This window comes from Halichoerus grypus, chromosome 5 (assembly GCF_964656455.1).
Source record: "Halichoerus grypus chromosome 5, mHalGry1.hap1.1, whole genome shotgun sequence".
Lineage (NCBI taxonomy): Eukaryota > Metazoa > Chordata > Mammalia > Carnivora > Phocidae > Halichoerus > Halichoerus grypus.
Window position 1 is genome coordinate 20,675,901 of NC_135716.1, and position 19,605 is coordinate 20,695,505.

The window sequence follows — 19,605 nt, forward strand, 5'->3', positions numbered from 1 at the left end:
TTTCCAGCCACAATGGCATCCATGCTGTCACACCCTAAACACACTACTATTCCCAGGACTTTGCCATGATTGACTGGAACACTCTTCCCTGACATCTGCGAGTCTTGAGCCATCACTTCCTGTAGGTCTCTGTGAAGTGTAACCTTAAGGAAGCCTTTTCTATATAAAATAGCATGTCACAACCCTCTCACTCTTTATTGCCTTATCCTGCTTTATTTTTCCCGATAGCATGTAATTTATTTATTTATTGCCTGTCCTCTCTCGGAGGATGTAAATGCTCTGAGGGTAGGGACTAAGAATTCTCAGCATCGAACAGTGCCTGATGCAGAGCAGGCACTCACTACGTATTTGTTGGGTGATTAAATGAATGCATAATGTACTCTTTTGTTCCTAGTCTCCCTTGTAATGGAAGCCTGCATGTTTGTACATCCTTGCACATCATCTGGAACACATCAGACCTTGATCCAGGCATTCACAATGTCCCAAGGATGGGAAATCTGGAGTTAATCATCCTTTTCAAATTGGCACTGCCCTATGGGCATTTTTTCATCCTTACCCCAAAACTGCTGGAAAATCCAGATTGAGTGATGACAATGTTCTCCTAAGGAGCCATTTGCTGTTCATAAAACTCTAAAAAATATCATCTATGGAACAAAGAGGCTGATGCAGTCTTAGAGGTACATTATCCTGAACAGCTTAAGATGGCTTCCAGGAATAGGATGTACTACATAATGGTATAATCACCTATCCATTTCTCATTAAAAGGAGCCTGGGAGTGCACGGGTACCACACATTTATTTCTAAAGCTCTTTTGTGAAGTTGTTCTTACAGACTTGCTGTGGATGTGAAGGAGAAATACAAGATTCTAAATGAGAATTTCTAATAACTTAGAAAATCCTTAAAATATCCCATCCCTTCTTAATGTGGAATTAGAAAAGAAGGGAGTGGAAAACAGAGAGGGAAGAGATTACTGCAGAGAATACAGCAAGTGAATTTTAGACAAATCTTACTCTTTCAGAATGAATGGGCTAAATGATTAGACAGAGCAAATATCTTATCCTCTTTTTTATGCATTATCTACATAAAGTGCTTGGCTCAGAGGAGGCACTGAGTACTTAGTAGTTATTATTTTATTCTCTGTGATATTGGTTGATGTCAGATCCACAAGGGTTAATTCTTAGCTGCTACTTACTCCCTGTGGAATTGGACCAGCCACTTAGCATCTCTGATCTTTCATGCTCTTATCTCGAAAGTGGACATAACAACACCCTACATAATGGAAGGACTAAATAAAATACGCAAATAAGGGGATGCATATAGTGTAGCATCTAACATATAAATAATAATGACATTTATAATATGAACAATAGATAAAATAGCAAGCATTGCAGGAAAAGATCAAGAAGAAAGAAGACTATCTAAAGGATGTTGTGGTTACTCTTCCATTCTTTCAAGTCTCTACTCAACTCCCCCCCTGGCAGGGGATTTGAAGAGCTGCTAACAAAAGAGAAGGTTTGGACTCCCTAGTATGGAGGGGGAATCATTTCCCTCCATTTGCCAACTGATTTCCCACCTGACTTCACACTTATTTAACATCACTCCCAGGATTTGATAAGGCCACTCTTTCCCTAGGAAGCTCAACCTCTTAGAAGTAAGGTGGGTACATCCTTTGTCATGGCTCCAATCCTTCCAGTTCCTCCCTTGTACTACGTTGGCTCTATTCATTATACTCCAATCCAAGTACCCTTGACTGCTTCTGCCCTGCATTGTGTGCTCTGGTTACCGAACACTTCTCACTCCTCCCTGAAGGAAGGGACTGAGGGCTCTCACCTGCTGATCCTTCTATCTGTTCTCACCCAAACCAACTCAGACTTGCCCATCAAGATTCAGCCTGTGCTTCACTTCCCTGTGAAAAGCCAGCTGTCCTCCCCACCAACCACAAGTAGAGATGATTTCTGACTCCTTTGCCTCCTCTGTGTGCCTTATTAGAACTACATCATGCCTTCTAGAACCTGCATTACCACTGCTGGTTCATCTGCAGGACAGGTTAGGATCAGACAGACCTGATTTCTACTTCCAACTCCCCATTTACTAACTATGTGAACTTAAGGATGCTGTGTTCTTGAGCCTCAGTACCCTTATCTGTAAAATGAAAATAATAATGTCTGAGAGGCTTATTATAAGAATGCAATGAGATCATGGAAACAAATGTTCACTCAGTGCTATCACATAACAAGTGTTTTATGGGCACAGTATTTGGCACATAGAACTCAGTAAGTCATCAAAAAAATATTTATAAAACATTTATTATGTGTCAGGCATTGTATTGGGAGCTTGCAGTTCAATGGAGGAAGTAAGGCCCAGTTCCAGCATTCAAGAAGCTCCAAGACTATTATTGGGGTGGGTGAGGGAGTGTTGGTTGGGGGAGAAGTGCGGGGGAGCAGGCATGACATGGGTGGATAGACAAGAAAAGCTGTAATCATGCCACAGTGTGGTAGGTGCTATAATGGGGTAGGATTACAAGTGACTAGACCCACTCAAGTCTTGGAGGGGCAGAAAGGCTTCCCAGAGGTTTTGGGATTCAAGCAGAGACAGAAGGGTGAATAGTACTACACAATGGTGGTAGGGGAGATAGTAGAGGTGATAAGATTTGGTGGGTGGGTTGGTGCTAGGGGAGGCAGGGCATGAAGGATATTCTTGGTAGGAAGTGTGCAGAAATCTAGACACAAAAGAGAGCATACTGAGTTCAGAGAGCCTAAAGCATTTCAGTATGGCTCGAGACAATGAAGATAACCAATACTACTGAATAAATTTAATTAGCTAAGTAATTGGTTAACTGGACTCTCCACCCTTCCTACCCTCACTAAGCTCTTATAGCACTTTTCTGCTATATGCCACATACATTTGAGAATGTGTTCACATCCAGTAGAAAACAATGGCTAAGAGCTGGGGCTCTGGATTCAGACTGCCAATGCTCAAATCTCAGCTCCGCTACTCACTGGCTGTATGACTTCAATTACTTACCTCCAGCTTCCTCTCTCATAAAACTGAGATAAAAATAGTCCCTTCTGTGGTTACACAGATTTAGTTATTAGCATGGCAGCTGACACAGAGTAATCATCCAATAAATGTTATTATCATGACATGTACTCCACCATAATTGGCCCTGTGTGTACTTCTTCTCTTTTCGCCCTATTGCAAGCTTCTTGGGGTCAAGGACATAGTCTTAAACATTTTCTCTTCCCTGATAGGATAGAGTGGTGCTGGTTTAAAAAGCTCAGTGAATGTGTGCTGATGGAACTACATTAGTTCAGGCTTCATAGCAGAATGCTTCACATTGTGAATTCCAGAGCCAGATGCACCTGGGCTCATACTTACAGCTCTTCCATTTACTGACTTTTTAATCTTGAGCAAGTTGCTTAACCTCTCATTGCCTCGGTGTTCTCATCTGTAAAGTGGGGATAATTATAGTAATGACCTCACTGGTTAGTTATGGGCATTCAGTGGGGAAGCCCTTAAACCAGAGCTGATATTTAACTAAGAGCTGGTAGAATTACTATTATGCTGTGTTTTTGAAGCATCAGAATGGGAAATCAGAACTGGGGTGGGAATGCAAGATGTCTAAATATGTAGCCAACCTAAAGATACAATGGCAATTAAAGACATATAGTTTCTATGTATTGTGTAAAATCACCGGCACCTATGCACAAATATTCACAACCTCATTATATTAAAAGTAACAGTGTCTAATGTAATAGGCCATACATAGATTTCTCTCTGTTTCATACCTGATTTTGTCCTATTAATCTTGAGTCATAAATTCTTGGCTTTAGTACAACCCAAGTAAGACACTGGAGGGCTGCCCAGAAATAAGAAACCGAACAACAGACCACATCTTAATATCCTGATACCAACAAATACCAAAAATTACAGCTTTAAAAAGTTAGATATTAATGATTGATCCAATCCTTAAGAGACTCAGTGCAATTTGAGCCATCAAAGTCAGTTCTAAAGCTGGATCAAATCCATTTACCCATCCCTGATTTAGAGCTTATGGATTTTATTCTTCTAAGGATCTGTAATCCAAATATCTCATTTAAGGCTCACAGGGGAAGATGCAATAAAGTGTACAGAATGCTAGGAATTCAAATGGGGAAATTCCTAACTCCTTAATTAAAGTTGCAGGGATAATGCTTTCTGCATGAATCAGATTCATAAAAGTATAATAACAACCACAGATTTATAGCTGGACAACAGATATATGTCATGCTCTGAGTTACAGCTGAGAACAGAGTTTGTTAAAGCTGAATTATGGCAAATGCCTTCGACTGAAAAAATGTATGCATAAAATATTAGCCATGATACACACTTAGAATACTCTGCAGCATAATAAAGACAGTTTCTTTTAGAGGTTATAAATTAAAAATGCTTCCTTTAGAATGAATTACAATTATCACTTTCTTTTTAAGAGTGGCTGAGCATGTATCTTGTGTCTAACTGCTATTTAAAGGATATATCCTTAACCTTGACATTTGCCTATGTAACTTTCTCTGAGGGTCCTGGATTGCAAGCACATGACTACTGTAAAAATGAGAAAGAAATAGACCTCAGTCATCACAATTGGTAATTACTGTGCTTGCTACCAAGCTGCTTTTACATGTTCTTTGATTCAGTGAGCAGGTTTACGAATGTTCAGAGCATTTTTTCCCCTTTTCTTATTATTTTAAGAAAATCCAGGTAGGAATTGCCTAGGCAGTAAATATTTGCTGGACAACCACCATGAAGGTATACTTCTTCTTCCAAGCCAGGAAATGAGAAGAGAAAAATTTTTTAAACATTTGAAGGTACATTTTCATTACGAAACTTGGGGATTTAAGCTCATAACTCACCCCTTCAGGAAAGGGAATTTGTTGGATGGAATAAGTGACCTCCCCCACCCCTTTCAGGTCTGCAAGGGGCCTCTCTCACTTAGCTGGTAGATGATGGAGTGAGTTCTGGTACCTCCAGTTGTCAGATTTGCAATAATATTTAGCCTTTGCAAATTACTTTACCAACTCCCAAGATCATCAGTCTGTAGTTTTTTTTCCCCTTGAAACTTGCCTTTGGTTTCTACTAGTCTACTGACTTGACTTATTGTTGAGTTTATCCAAAACTCATCAGCTTTTGCTTCATTACCTCTTGGCCAGGGCATGATTCACCACTTTAAGCTTCTTTTTTTAAAGGGAGGATACATGTGCATGTATATATACATATATAAAATGCTGTTTATTAAAAGGATACTCTCCAGTTAATTATATCTTAAAACCATATCTTGCTTTAAAAATTGCTACTCTTTGAAGATATTCAAGATTCATTATGTATGTTTGTTCAGCAGCTTGGAAAAAAAAAAGCTAGGGAATATAAATCTTTGATCACCACTTCTCCTTTCCCTGTGTTACCTACCTTTTTTTTTTTTTTTAACTTTTTTCCGTGTTTGTGGAAAATTTTGAAATTATAGAAAAGATAAAGAAGAAAATATTTTAAAAATCCTAATTTCAATACCCTGAGATAATTACCATTAATATCTTGATATTTCTTTCTAGGACTTTTCCTACGTGCCTTATAACAGCATTAGGATCATAATATGTATAGGGAACTTTACACACTGCTTTCAAAATGTAACATGATGTCTGACAATGTCTCCATCTCCATATTCTTTGAAAACCTAATTTTTTAATGGTTGTATAATACACTCTAATGTGGATATGCCTTAATTAACTGAACCATTTCCATCAAGTATGACATTGAAGATGTATTTAAATTTTCATACTTATACTCATATCCCAACTCTCATCTCTAATTAATTCCTCAGTTTCTACAAGTGCAAATGTTGTGTCCAAAGATATTTTAGAAGGCTATTTGGCACATATTGTCTGCTAGACACTAGTCCTTAATTTTAGTAATATTGGCTTATTTTATACTTAAAATGGGCAGGTACTATTACTATCCTTCTTTACAGATGAGGATGCTGAGAAAGCAAGATTAAGTAATTTCCCAAAGTCACACCGCAGAGGAACTGAGCTTTGAATGCAGGTAAATGCTCCTAAACACTGTTTCCAGATGCCTTTTGGGAAAAGTTGCAAGACTTTTGATAAATGTTGTCAATTTTTATAAAGATGCTATAATCCACAGTTATCTGTAAGAGCACACACCTCACCTTACATCACCTTAAATCCACCAACACAGAATATCATTGTTTTTGGTGTCTGTCCCAAAATTTTAGATTTTAAATTCCCATTGATTCAGCTCAGTCCCTCTTTTCTGAATTATATATGTATTTTTGCTCTTCGATAAAATAGTACTTTGAACGTAATTGGAGGTCAAGCCATATTCGTTGATTAATTGATAGATTGAGTAAAAAGGATAATCACTTCAATGTATTGTTATCAATACGTACTGATTTGGACTACTTGAATACATGCTAGCAGGCTTGAAAAAACAGTGTGGCCATCTGAGCTAGTAAAGATAAGGCAAATATCTGTTAGTGTGTACAGAAAAACTCACGGCATCCATGTTTCCATTCAGCGGAGTCCCTTTCCTAACTCAGGCACAAGCTGATAGGTGACCCTTCAAAAAGCTTAGCGCTCCTGAGGGGTCAGACAGAAAACAGTTGGAAAATAATACAAGATGGTATCCAGTCATGAGCTAAATGAAACAGAAATGTTAGAGTAGATCTGAGAGGGGAGAAAACTTGCAAAGGAGATAGCTCCTGAGCAGAACCCCAACAAATGTTATGACATCTGTCTCATGTAATTGTGCTGAATTGGTTGAACACGTCTTTCTGAGCCCACTCTTTCAGAGGAAACCTAATTCAGGAAAAGTAGAAATGTTTGTAAATGGCAACATTTTTCTCTTTAATTTTTTTAAAATTCAAATTCAATTAATTAACATATAATGTATTATTTGTTTCAGGGGTGCAGGTCTGTGATTCATCCATCTTATGTAATACCCAGTGCTCATTACAACACATGCAAATGGCAATATTTTTAATTGCCTTTTATTTTATGATTTTATTTATGTATTTATGTATTTATTTGAGGGAGACAGAGAGAATGGGGGGAAGAGCAGAGGGAGAGGGAGAGACAGAATCCCAAGCAGATTTCATGCTGAGCATGGGAGTCTGACAGGAGCCTCAATCTCATGACCCTGAGATCATGACCTGAGCCAGAACCAAGCGTCGGACACTTAACCAACTGAGCCACCCAGGTGCCCCCTAATTGCCTTTTATTTTTAAGCAGGAAATGTAATATTTATAACTATACCTAGTCATTTTCTTTTTATTTCATTTTCCTGGAAGTGGTTCACTTTGCTTCATTTTATGTCAAAAATGTGGAAACCACATAACTAGGCTGACTGTATGCTGTGTTTCTAAACACATTTTGAGTTTGAATCAGATATACTGATGCACATGTTAGTCACCTTATTATGAAAGGTGGCTTGTCTCGTTTACTTTTTAATAGTGTTCTTTAAAATGAGGACTTATTTTTTGTTGCAGAGGCTATTAATAGTAGCTTCTTAAATACAGAACTATTTCTCATGCTTCTGGAAACCTGGGCTTACTTCCAGAACACTTCTTGAAAGCAAATACAGCAGCGGTTTAAATACTATAGTCTATTATGTTTTTCAGTTGTTAACAAAAACGTAATTATAAATTGATTAAAAATTTCTAAAACAGGGGCGCCTGAGTGGCTCAGTTGGTTAAGCCTCTGTCTTCAGCTCAAGTCATGATCCCAGAGTCCTGGGATCGAGTCCTGTATCAGGATCCCTGCTCAATGGGGAGTCTGCTTCTCCCTCTCCCTCCGTCCCTCCCTGCCTCTTGTGCATGTGCTTCCTCTCATTCAAATAAATAAGATCTTTAAAAAAAATTTTTTTAAACCATTAATATGCAAACACATCCAACTTCTTCCACTGGGCACCAAAAGCACAATGCATAAGGCCTATAAAATTTCAAAAACCACCCCCACACAAAATGCAACAACATGAATTGGCTCTAACATAAGAAAATTGCAAAATAGGAATTAATAAATGCTATTGTTGTACTTATAGAATGCAATGTTTTGTTAACTATCCAAGGGCAATTAAATCTTAAAACAGTTATATATATAAGTTAAAATGTACCATTTTCCTTATTAATATATATTCGATATGATTTGGACCTCTAAAAACAAGAGAATCTAAGACCTACAAAGATCTTAAATTGATCCTGAGTTTGAAGAGGTGCTTCTGCCTGATCAAGCTGTTTTCAAGCACTCCTCTATTAAGCATGGCTTTCCTTTCCCCATTAAGTAACAAAGTAACATACCAAAGGTATATTTAAGATATCAACAGGTATTATAAAATTTTTACATCTGTCTACAGCCTCTGTAATAAAAGTCAGTTGCTTCAGGCATCCGCTTCTGCTGACTCTATTATTTGGGATGTTTGCAGTATGGTTTCCTTTATGTTAGTCATTGTTTAGTCTTCATTGAATATATAGTTTCCACTTGCTTTTTACTCAGATCTTGGGACAAATTATTCATTGCTCCTCCTCACTGGCCACCCAGTTGGTGGTACTTTGTTTAAAAACAGCCCTAGCAAACTATACACGGTCTCTAGGCTGAAATTCCAAATTCCGGCAAGAAGGAAACTGATCCATCTTGGGCCAGGTGCCCTTCTCTGCTCTAATCAACTCTGGGCATGGGGGCAGGAATGTAACTTCTGTAGACCAAGTATGCATTAAGAGACAAAGGGGGAAAGTCTTAGCCTGCATCCCTAGATAACAGAGCAGGAGTCAAGAATTAAGTGCCAGTGCTTTATGTGGGAAGTGCAAAACCGGGGCAGCGAGAGTGAGGAAAAGGTAGGCTAGCATACATCCCAGTCGGCTTTAGTCCTGGTTTGCACCCATCGTCCTGGTGGGTTGTGAGAGAGGGATTAGCAGTGCAGAAGTGGAGAAGGAGAGCCTTATGATCTCCCATGAAGAGAGGCCAAGTGATACTCTCAGCTTCACAAATGAAGCACCATATTTTTCTTCAAGGAAGACTACATGGTGCCAAGTGACCAAAAGGTTCTCAGAAATAGAAATCAGGGCCCCAGAGTTGTAGTTTTGTTTTTGTTCTTGTCTTTCATTTGGCTTAAGAATTTCCATGGACTATCAGGTTTGGAAGGCATCTAGTTTCGGGTTTACTAACAGATGTATGTTTTTTATAGTTACCTTTGCATTTTAATGTACATTACAAAAAAATGACCGAAACAGAAAATGTGCAAAATATAGTTTTAAAATAAGTTTATCTAAAAAAATGAATGAATTATTTAAAGATTCAATAAATAATAGCACAGAGAATGCAGCAAAAATTGCAGGAGTGGTTCACAAAAGCAGCTCATTCATAAATCTGGTGTTTAATTCCTTGTGCAATATGCAAGATGCTGTGGTTCAGCCTGACCTTGAACAGCTCTAAAGACCAGTTTCTCCCGCTCTTCCTTTCTCTCTGCCTCAGCCAGGTCTTTCTTTTTCTTCCTGTATTTTTTTCCCGTTAGTCTTGATTTTATCTTGTGAAGTCAAACAGAATTGTTCTCTTGTTTTTTCTTCAGGGCTGTCCTCTGCATACTTGAAGTCAGTAATCAAACCATTCTCGTAATCTTCTTTTACTCAGGGCTAACTATTTCTATGGTCCTTTCTCATTGACAATCTTTATATTCTCTTGTCTGTCATTTTATGAACAAAGAGAGAGAATGCCCACATCTCAAGAGCATGCATTTCTCATGTAATCCACTTGTGATTGTTCCAGGAGAATAATAAGGTTCAACAATTCTCTATAGCTCAAATTTCTGAAATTCTTACATAAAAATCACCTCATTTGATCCCTTCTGTAACTTCATGAGGTGGACAGAGAATACTAGCCCCATTTATCAGATTAGAAAACTAAGGGACAAAAATATTAAGTGATTTCTTTTAATTAGAAGACAAATAATAAAATTCCTGAGCATAAAAATGGAGTCTCCATACACTAATATTTTGTTGTTTTCTGCTAAATCTGCTATTTATAGTCTTTGGTATCATGAAATTCATAGCCCAAGTTGTAAGATAAGACAGGTGGAACCATTGGAAATGAACAGGAAGGAAATAATAAAGTAAAAAATTAAAAAAGAATAAAAACGTGGGATGTGGAGAGGGGTAGATGAGCAAACCAGAAGGAAAAAATGGGTATAAAAAAGTATTACATTATATTTCAGTATTTTAGAGTGGACTGTCTTTCTTCATATTGACTGTTTTTATTTGTTTTTCGAAAAGATTTTATTTATTTATTTGCATGGGGAGGGGCAGAGGAAGAAGAAGAGCGAGAATCTCAAGCAGACTTTATGCTGAGCGCAGAGCCTGACGCAGGGCTCAATCCCAGGACCCTGAGATCACAACCTGAGCTGAAATTAAGTCAGAAGCTCAGCCGACTGAGCCACCCAGGCACCCTTTCATATTGGCTCTTGAAGTTGAGCTCCCTGAAGTTAAAGCCTGCTGCTTTTGTGGTGCTAGGGAAGCTTCTCAGAAAATAAATAAAAAAAAAATAAAATAAAATAAAATAAAATAAATAATAAAATAAAATAAAATAAAATAAAAATATTCTCCCTAAGGAAGTGAAGAAGTCTGAAGACCAGTCCCAGCCTTGGTGACTTGCTACGAGGAATTACATGACTTAGTATATAGTTGTACTCACAGCTCAGATTTATTGCAGTGAAGAGGATATAAAGCAAAATCAACAAAGGTAAAGGTGCATCGAACAAAATCCAAAGGAAACCAAACGCAAGCTTCGAAGGGGCCTATCCTGCTGCTGTCACACAGGACACGCTCAATTCCTTCATAAATGGGTTGTTGAAGCACATGGGAAATAATATCTCCTCCAGAAGCTCACTGGGGCCTGTGACCTAAGTTTTTATTGGGAACTGGGCATATAAGCACCCACTGCCCGGTATGTACCAATATTCCAGAATCCTAGAAGGACAGCAGGTATTCAGCATGAATGAGGCTGCTTGTACAGTTTAGGCACAGTGAGCCACTCTTACCAGTGAGGGGCCATTTCAAATCACCGTAAGGAACTCTTCACCATTCAAGTTCCCAGATGCCAGCCAAGGCCAATGTTGCAAGCAAGACTTCCTAAGGATAGTGCTCTCAGGCCTACATGTTAATATTCCTGCACTCAGTAAATGCTCCATCAATCTTTACTACGATTCCAGGTTGATGAGGCTCTAGAACAGAATTTCTTTCTTCTTCTTAGAAAAAGAGAGCCCAGTCTGTTCCAGTAAATAAATACCAGGCATCAGAAATATAGTGGGATAGCAGACAGAAGATGAAGAGTAAGGCCAAGTAGCTAATGACTAAAGCCATCTGATGGATACATAAATCTCTAGTCTCATTGATGATCCCTAAAGAACATTATTTCTCAGAACCCCTTCAGAGTTAGTACTGGCAACTGAGCTATTTCTGCTCCTTATATCCAACCTAAATCTTTCCTTCTTATTGAATTGGGTCTTTCTATCTGGCTTAAGAAAGCCTTCTACTCCCTGCGGGGCCGCAGTTGGTGGCAGCCTTACAGATCATTGGCATCCACGATGAAGAAGAAGTGAGCATGTGGTCCTTAGATCACCACAGCAGGCTTTCAACTTTGATACATGCAAAATTAATTGATTCAGATTACTTGAGGAAAGTGTGTTAGGAGATCTGGTTTCCTTCAGAGAAAATTGAGTCACTAATTAGCTATGTCTCCTTGGGCTCAGTTTTCTTATCTGTAAAATAGGCCTGCAAAGACCAATCTAACTCAAATACCCTGATATAATGGCTCACACACAACACCGTCATACACAACACCACTGGCATAATTAAAAAGTCACAATGCTCTTGACTCGAATGTCTTTTATCCCACTCAAATTTAGGGGCAAGATGACAGAAGGTAAGGAGCTGGGGTAGAGGGGGAGTGACATCAAAAGAAAAAGTTATAGGCATTAAAAGGGCATCTAAATAAAAAAGGGGTCTTCCAAATATTCTCCCTACTCAGACACTTTTATTTGGATCATCTAGAACTATTTCTCTGTGCACCAGCTGAACTTCCCCCTTCCTTGGTTTTTAATAATAAACCAGCACATTAATTTTTTAAAACAGGAAATGATAGGGCAAAGACTCCATAAACAGCTGAAATGTTAATCACACAAAGGCTCCCAAAGCAATTTCATTCTGGACTCCTCATGGTTATGCATTACAATAGGAATTTTCATTAGAACACTAGCCCTAGGATGGGCTGCTAGGCAAATGACACCTACCACAGCCTGAATCCCTGGACGGGCTCTTTGAAGGGGCAACCCAGGGCAGAATGTTCCAAAAAAAGGCATATGCATAGATGGTGGTGCTCATGGCAGGGAGGCAACAGAGGGGGTACTTAATCCATGTTGAGAATACTAGGTACTCTGCATATATTCTCTGAATTGGTTTCAACAACTGACTCCTCATGAGGGGATAAGATTATCATGCTCACTTCACAGATGATGAAAATGAGGTTCAGAGAAGGAAGGTAACTTTTCCAAAGTCATACAGTCATATAGCGTATTAGCCTTTTGTTGATGTGTCCTTGCTGCATAAAAAATTACCACAATCTTAGCAGTTTAAAACAACACAATTGCATTATCTCATGGTTCTCATGGGTCAGGAGTCCAGATATCAGGTTAGCTGGGTCAGGTTTCTCCAAGCTGAAATCAAGGTGTGGGCCAGGGCTGTGATGCTTACTTGAAATTTGCAGCCCTCATCCAAGCTCACTGGTTATTGGCAGAATTCATGTCAGGCAGCAGAAGTCACATACTCCCCTGCCCACGTGATTCCAGTAGGCAGTTTACAACTTGGTTATTTGCTCCCAGGCCAGTCAGGCTCCCCCATACCCGCTCCAGGATAATCTCTCATTTGGTTCACTCAAAGTCCACTGGTTAGTAACCTAACCACAGGAATGCTATCCAGTCATATTCATAGATTCCACCCATACTCAAGTGGAGGGGCAGGGAGACCATACAGGGTGTGGGACACCGATGGGGTCACCTTAGAATTCTACCTGCCATGCAAAGCCAGTCAATGGCAGAGCTAAGTAAGGCATGACTTCAGGTTTGTTCACCTCCAAAGCCACGGAGCTACCTCCACGCCTGAGCCCGTCTGGGTTGAAGCAGGAGCCTAGACAGATATTCCCAATGGTGGAAACTGGCTCAGAAAATTAGAAAAGACAGGTGAAGCCCCAGCCGGCCTGAGTTACTCAGAGGGAAGGGGGATGGCAAGATCTAGTGCCTAAGTTTCCTGGCTAAGTGTCATCTCTGAACGAGATCATTCTGAGATTCCTCAAAAACAAACGTTCTCTGTGGTAAAGGCCTGAGAGCATCAGGAAGCATCTGAATGCCCTGCCTCAGTGGCCATATTTCCTTACAGATTGGATCCTCCCAAGGCTCTCCTCTTTCTGCTTATTGTTTTTGCCACATTTACAGAGTGCCTGCTAAGAGCCAAGAACTGAGAATCACTGAGGATACACAGATGAAAAGACAAGGCCCTGCCCCCAAGAGTTTCAGATCTTAAGTTATGGGAAAGGGATGAAAGTGAATAAATATAAATGTGTTCAGGGAAATAGATATATATATACAAATGATAAGTTAGAGAGGAAGGAGCTTTATCTCCCTGGGAAGGTTCCAGAGAGTTCGATCTGACTAGAGTCAGAGGAAGAGGTTGTTGAGTGGGTTAGATGAGGAGTGTCGGGCGGTGGGAAGGGGAGTTGGGTGGGGAGGGCATTAGAGGCAGAGGAAACATGTTCCTTAAAACCCTTCAAGGGCTCCCCACTGACTATTAAGATAAAATCCAGGGCCTGAATATGACTTAGAAGCTCCTGTATGATCAGGTTTCTCCTTCCTTTCCAGACAATGCCCCTCCCCCCTTAATATCTGCGGTCTGGATTCATCACTGGTCTTTCACTCATATGGTTTCCTCTCCTGGAACATTCTTTACCAGTATACTGTTACCACACTTAATTCCCCAACCCATCTTTACACACACACACACACACACACACACACACTTCTCCTGTCTAATCACTATTTATTCTTCAGTTCTTGGATTAGACATCACTTCCTCTAGAAAGCCTCCCACGGTGCCAAAGCTCTGATTTAAAATGCTTACTGTAGGTGCTCCTATAACACCATATGCATTACCGGCATAGCATTTATCACTGTGTCTGGTACCTGTCTCCTTGAGGCTACTGGAAGATATAATACAACCGACTTAAGGGACCAGGTTTATCTTTACACTGTTGCATCTCCAGGGATTACCAGTTACTTAGTAGGTGATCAAAACTATTTGTTGGATAAATAGATAAAAGGCACAGAGGCAACCTTGTTCATGGAAGAAAATTAAATGCATCATAGACTAAATGGAAACAAAATTACTCAAATCTTCCATAGCCTAGTGCCTGCACTGGGGTACCTGACATAGACATTAGCAGAAAATTTATATGTATCTAAATTATATAAACAATATGTGTATAAACATGTATATATATCATATATACATATGTACATATCTGTATACATACACATATATATGCATATGCCATATATATATATATATGATAGTACTTAAACGAAGATTAGAGAAAAGAGAGACAGTTCTTAAAAAAAATGTTTAGAATTCTGATTTTCTGTTGGAATCATAGTCAAGAAATCAGACCTGCTTTTCATAGTTGGCCATTCCTAGAATGTTGTTTTGCTGTGATAACAAATGATCCCCAAAAGTGCAGTGGCTTAAAACAAAGGTTTACTTCTTGCTCACAATGCATGATCATTAACTACTCCAAATATTGGTCACTCCAGACTCGGGCTGAGAGAACATCCTTTATCTCTGATATATCTCTGGCCATCATACCAGAAAGAAGAAAGAATCCAAGAAAGAAGAGACACCACAAACCTAATATGCTCATTTTGGAAGTGACATATGTGACTTCCACCTGTATTCCATTAAATAAAGCATGTTCACATGGCTACTCCTGACTTCAACAGGGCAGAAACATATAAACCTCACACAAGAAGGGGTTCTTCAAGGAAGAAGTGGGAAAGTGAAATATTTGACAAACAATACTATAATCCTTCACACCGGGGATCAGCAAGCTGCAAGTCTCTTTTCTGACATTTGGATTTTCCCTTTTCACTTGTTGGCAATTAAGCTTTACAATATTGCCCTGCCATTGGAATAAAGAAAACAAGCTAAGGTTCTAAAGAGAAAGAATCAGAATGCTCAAGTTGGAAGAGTCCATACAGTTCACGTAGTCAGAGCACTATATTTTATGAATGGGAAAACTGGCTCAGAGAAGCTGCTGCCTTCCCCAAGGCAACCCTGCTGCATATGAGGGTTAAGACCAAGTCTCAAACCCCTGGTCTCAGGACCTAGGCTCATTCTTCCATTGTCTACCTAAGATAACCCAACTTAATGTCTACGAATCAGACCCATGGCTTTGCACAGCACAGATAAAGTTCCTCCCCTTGAACCTGATTTATGGTCCTGCTGAGAGGACCCACCACCCACCCACCCCCAGTGCAATGAGCTTCAATGGGGCTTTTCTCAAACCAGTTCTCACATTGAGAGAGGCTGTAATTACGCTCAGTTCTTTGCCTGTTTTATAGCTTGGTACTGACATAGTAAGAACATCTACAATAAAAACATCAATGGGGCTTTGTTTCCTTCTGTATAAATTCATTGTCTGGAATCTGACAGCCCCATGTCTTGGTGATTTATCAGAATTAGTCTATTTAGGAGGAGTGCCTTGCTCAACTGAAATCTGTTCTCTTTATTTTATCCAAACCCTCGTATTGTCAGATAGCCTCAACTAAGCTTCCGTATCTATTTTAAAGTAAAAAAAAAACCAAAATAATTCTTCTCCTAAAGCCTCTCTAGTCTAATCTTTTTCACACTTCTTGATTGTATAATGAACACTGTTTCTTCCTCATCATTTTCTTCCCCACTGACATTCCATGTAACTTGACTATATAATCTGAAGGCTACCTTCCACTTATGAATTGGTCAAATCTTAGAGGTGGCAGAAAATGTAATGAAACAGAGAGCTATTTTTAAAGAATAAAGTGTGGTATATTTAGACTTCTGTCCTCAGTTCAATACATCATGGATTTTATGTCCTTCAAATTGTCTATGTAAAAGCAAGGAGCACATACTCCAATGTTTTCAAATCCTTAAGAAAAAAGATATGTGCATACTAATGCAAAATATTAGCATTTTGTACCTTCTCTGATTTTTCAGTCCATTATTTTACTATCTCTTGTTTTCTATTTTTGATACATTTAGGGCTGCACTTTTGTTCTTCTAATATATTCATGGCTTAGTGCTAAGAACTGAGCAAACAGTAGACATGCCGAGGAGTCCGAGGATACGGAGACTGGGTGATTCTAAGAAATGAAATAAATGTTCTGTGCCTGTGGAGAGGTTAAAGAATGTTTTCTGACAATTTCCGGATTTGGAGTCTAAAAGGTTGTTTTGGGGTCCCCCACCCCTAAATTGGATTTTAACCCCCTCTTCTCATTTGCTGGCTCTGGCAAAGGATACATAGAAGTAAGTAGTTTATGTGGCTTACCTTTGAACAGCTCCGAGGAATTTGATAAGTGAATTCACCTTCTAATGATTTGTTGTTCTGCAATTTATAACCACACATTCATATATATAACACAGGTGTAGTATTTCCCTGAGCATTCTCCAACATAAATAAACTAAATGATGTCATGTCAGACAAGGGAAATTCTTCAGAGAAAGCCAACGTGGCATACAGAATCCAGAGATGGGCGGCACATCTGATTAGGCAGACTGTGTGCTGAAAAGCTCTTCTGTATCCACAATGCTAGAGTGTGGAAAAGCTGAAAAGTTTGGTTGTTTGAATAGGACTATTTCCAGAAGACATCATTGACGAGTGGACAGATGACAGGACTAGGATGAAGAAGCCATCGCTATGCCTTAAAGATCTAGGAACTTCACCTGGTCCGAGATTTCATTTCCACAGCTCAGCTTCCTATCTGGCCGTGGTAACTACACTATGACCCTTTCTCTCTGTGACTAAAAACAGCCGACATGATATAAAATATGTTAATAAACACCACAATTCTAAACTACAGTATCTTTTACATATTAATTATTCTCTTGTACATAAAAATAGCACATGTCCACTGTAGAAATACTGGAAAATAAGAAAAGTATAAAGAAGAAAAATTACATGAAATGCTATTGCTCAGACATAAAACTTCTAAAATATTTGGTATATTTCCTTCTAGCCCTTTTTTATGGGGTGTCCCCATCTGTATCTCCCTACCTACATACCCACACCCACATAGAGAAGCCTCCCATCCAACACACACACACACACACACACACACACACACACACACACACGGAGGAAGGCATCCTCCATCACTTTCTAGAAAATTATTTGACCTTTTTGCTTCTTAGTTTTCCTAACTGTAAAATGTATATAAGAATAATGCCTGCTCCACACACCTAGTATAATGATAAAATGAGTGAGTTAGTATATGTAAATGCTCAAATCCTTGTCTGGCCATAAAGGATACTCAATAAATGTTGGCTACTATTATCTCACTGTATATATAGTAAGTATATCCTACCGTTTCCCTTTTTTTAACTTAATACAATACAAACTGTCTCCCCACCTTCCCTGCTATAACCCTAGTCTAAGCTAGCATCCTCCCTCTCTTAAATTACCGCAATGATCATTTACTTGATGTCCCCAGTAGGACCTACCATCTAGTTCCATATAGTAGATGCGATCATTTGTTACAAATATATAAATCAGACCAGATTGCTCTCCTGCTTAAAACCTTCCAATAGTAATTTCCAGTTACACATAGAACAAAATATAAGTTTCTTACTCTATTTATCATTGAGGGATCAGATTCCAATTCATGTCCTAGAATCCTGGTTCGTGTAGCCCAACCAAACAGGAATCTGGAGGCAGGTATTCTGGAAGGTGAGTAATAGCCACGTGGCCCCCTCAAGTTCCCAGGCACCTTTTATGGTCCAAAATTGTTAGCCCAAAGCTCTCAGGCTCATGGTTGCAAGGCTCTGCTCCATTTCTAGGATGCTGTCCATGTTCCAGAGAGAAAGGAGTTAAAGGGCAAAAGTGAAAGTCCTCCTTCTACACACTGACTCCACTGGACATCTTTAGGGACGTGCCAAAACCCCCCTAATCCCTACTTCAGGAGCAAGAGACATCAGGAGAGCCAGTATTTTAATTATACACATAGATGCTTGACACTAAACTGGTTGCCTCTGTGGGAAAGACGAGAGATGGGAAGTTAGGGTAAGCAAGCAGCAGTATCTGCCAGTTGGTGGCCTGCAACACCCTTCTTCATGCCTACTTGCCCTACCTCTCTCCCCTGACACCACGCCCAGCCACACCTGCCTCAGGCCTCAGTATGCACCAAACACCTGCCTGCCTCAAGAAAGGTCATCAGCCTGCTTTCCCTTCTGCCTAGAAGGTTCTGCCCAGTGGCTGGCACGTGGCTGGCTCCTTCTCTTTATCAGGTCTTAGTGGAAATGCAACCTCTTCAGGGAATCTTACTTGATTCCCTGTGCAAAGTCACCCGCCACCGCCCCCCCACCCAATTGGCTTCATAGCACTTATTGCTAGTTGAAATTACTCTGTTTATTAATTTATTTGTTTATTGTCTGTCTCCTTTACTAGCACATAAGATGCAAGAGAGCTGGGCCTTCACTCCCGACTGTATCCTCAGTGCTCAGAACAGAGCCTGGAACATAAGAAGTGTTAGATTCAGTGAACAAATGCTGAATGCATTACAATACTTTCTGTTTTCATTAAATGCTATTCAAGAGATTAGAGATTTAACAGGTATAAAACATTCCACTGAATAAATGTAACACTATTAACTACTTCCTATGGTTTGCTACTAGAGTAAACTGAATAATGGTCCCCCAAACGTCCACATCGTAATCCCTGGAACTGGAAAATATTACCTAATATGGTGAAATGACTTTGCAGATGTGAATAAATTAAGGATCTTAATTTTAAGAGATTAAGTTTAAAAAACAGGGATATTGCCTTGGATTATCTTCACGGACCTGATGTAATCACCACAGTCCTCCTAAAAGGGATGCAGGAGGAGTCAAAGTTGGAGGAGAAGGCAACGTGATGACAGAATCAGAGATTGAAATGATGAGCTCTGAACATGGAGGGAGGGAGCCACAAGTCAAGGAATATAGGGGGGCAATAGAGCTGAAAAAGACAAGGAAACAAGATGCCCTCGGAGACCTCACAACGAACCAGCCCTCACACTGCAGAAGCCCCTTTTAAGCAACCGACTTGAACAATGAAAACCCGAGTAAGGCAGAAGGGCCCCCAGTGGCGCCTCCCGCCCATCCCCTGGCTGAACACAAGCAGGCCCATAGGCGACCCACCTGAAAATATCCACAAGCCCTAGCTGACCAATGGGCTACTTACACCTGGACACAGGTGCCAAAAAAGGACAACTGCATACATTCCCACACCTCCTCACCTT

The 19,605-nt window shown here is 39.7% G+C and overlaps 1 long non-coding RNA gene across 14 annotated transcripts in view; it reads right to left on the minus strand.

Moving 5' to 3' along the window:
- The window catches only part of LOC118553314 (uncharacterized), a 257,392-nt gene that overhangs the window by 209,954 nt on the left and 27,833 nt on the right, over positions 1-19,605 (minus strand). The window contains exon 2 of one of the 14 annotated variants that reach the window (XR_013447723.1): positions 6,544-6,626. The exons of the other annotated variants lie outside the window; for them this stretch is intronic. This is a non-coding gene — a long non-coding RNA (uncharacterized LOC118553314). The remainder of the gene's footprint in view (positions 1-6,543; positions 6,627-19,605) is intronic. 14 annotated transcript variants of the gene reach the window in all.